At 43.9% G+C, this 2,058-nt stretch overlaps 1 pseudogene; it reads left to right on the top strand.

Moving 5' to 3' along the window:
- The first annotated feature begins 1,212 nt into the window (after positions 1-1,212).
- LOC118573958 lies at positions 1,213-1,789 on the top strand (annotated as a pseudogene).
- Positions 1,790-2,058: the final 269 nt, after the last annotated feature.

Here is a 2,058-nt window from a genome sequence, read left to right as displayed (position 1 = left end):
TTAATGAAGTGGTAGTGTGAAACAAGGTAAATGTGATGATATATGCCTGTAATCCCACCACTTGGAAAGTTCAGCATTATCTTTGAGTCTGTTGCCAGCTTTACCTACATGAGAGGCTCCCTCAAAACAAACAAATAGCTGGGCAGTGGTGGTGCACACCTTTAATCCCAGCACTCGGGAGATAGAGGCAAGTGGATCTCTGTGAGTTCGATGCCAGCCTGGTCTACAGAGCAAGATCCAGGACAGGCTCCAAAGCTACCCTGTCTAAAAAACCAACTCCCCCAAAACAAAACAAACAAATAAAAACAAACAAATTATACACACACTTAATATTTTGTATGATACCATTTTTGTGGCAGGGTCCTGTGCTATTCCCTTTGGGGGAAGGGGTGAGTAGGGCAGAGTCAATGACACAGACTGTAGGAGGATATCAAAACAACAAGCTCAGTTTATTCAGGAAGAGGCAAACCTTATATACCCCAGGGGAAGGTCTGATGAATATCCATCTGCTGTTGTGACCTGGCTGCCTCTCATTGGTCCAGGTAATCTCAGATCATGTCTCAGCTGCTGTGGCTAAGGCCCTTAGGCAGACCCAGATTGGCTCTCAGAAAGTATCTTATTACTGGTTTAGGCTAGTTGGTACCCAAGCCTGTTAGGACTGAGTTATCCCACACATTTTCACATTTATCTATAAAAAATAAGGTGACTATATGATACATATTCCAAACAAGGACCCTTGGTAGGGGGATGTAGGTGCTATTAACTATATGTTAGAACAGTAAGACTGCTCTGAGAAAAGGGGATTAATGGCTACTCACTGAGACAATAAGGGATTATATGCAGAGTAAAAGTACTGTATCCACCTCTAAATTGATAAGCAAGGAAGTTTTAACTCACAAATTATTAAAAAGATTTCATTATGAAAATTTTAGATGTTCTTACATCACCTTAGAATTATGATTTTTAAAAACGGAACACAGAACAAATAGCGTCTCCATTCCAATAACTACAAGACACAGGGAAATTAAATCCTTGTCTGAAAAGATTGTGAGACTGTGCACCCACTGCCCTATTAGAAACTCTTAGTCCCATCCCCTAGTCTCATAACTACCCTCTGTGTTCCTGCCTCTACACATGCAACTTCTGGAACAATCTGCAATATCCTGTTTCTGGAAGCACGCTTCTTCATAAGCGCCATCTTGTTCACCAGCTATGAGTGCCCAGAGTCCTCGAAACTACACCAGGGAGGTGGAGGCCACTATCGACTGTCTGATCAGAATGCATCTGCAGGCCTCAGATACCTACCTTTCTCTGGGATTCTTTTTCAAAGATAACACATCTGTGGAAGGCCTGGTTCACTTCTTCAGGGATCTGTCTGAAGACAAGCGTCAGGGTACCTATTTTCTCCTGATGAAAAATCAGCACAGCAGGAGTGACCTAGTGTAGTGAGAGCCCAGATGCCATGGAAATGTCCTTGGCCTTGGAGAAGAACCTGAACCAAGTCCTTCTGGATCTGCACACCCTGGGTTCAGCCAACGCAGACTTTCAACTCTGCCACTTCTTGGAGCACCATTTCCTAGAGAAGGAGATGAAGTTCATCAAGAAGATTAGTGACCCCCTGACTAACCTCCACCTGCAGGGCAGCCTGAGTGAGTGGCACTCCCAGGAGTCCATGGCCTGTGGCCTTGCAGAGCCGCCTGGGTTTTTCTTGCCTAGGCCAGCATCACCTGCTAAAGTCACATGCGAAACGGAAGCAAAAAAGTTTCTTTGTGCAGACAAAAACAGCTAGGTTGGGGGTATTATTGAGAATAGCATGAAGGATTCATTATCTGGCAGTTTCTAGCAGTGTAAACCATTCTTTTTTGTTTTTTGAAGAGAGAGAGAGAGAGAGAGAGAGAGAGAGAGAGAGAGAGAGAGAGAGAGAGATGCACAGAGACAGGATACTCACAATTGATAGAAACCCTCTGGAGGTCAAGGCCTGCTGCATTTTCCTTTCTTTTCTTTTCTTTTTTGTTTGTTTGTTTTTCGAGACAGGGTTTCCCTGTGTAGCTTTGGAAC

The sequence above is a fragment of the Onychomys torridus genome, chromosome X (genome assembly GCF_903995425.1).
Source record: "Onychomys torridus chromosome X, mOncTor1.1, whole genome shotgun sequence".
Classification (NCBI taxonomy): domain Eukaryota; kingdom Metazoa; phylum Chordata; class Mammalia; order Rodentia; family Cricetidae; genus Onychomys; species Onychomys torridus.
The sequence above is the reverse complement of the archived record's forward strand: the minus strand, read 5'-3'. Positions and strand labels throughout refer to the sequence as shown.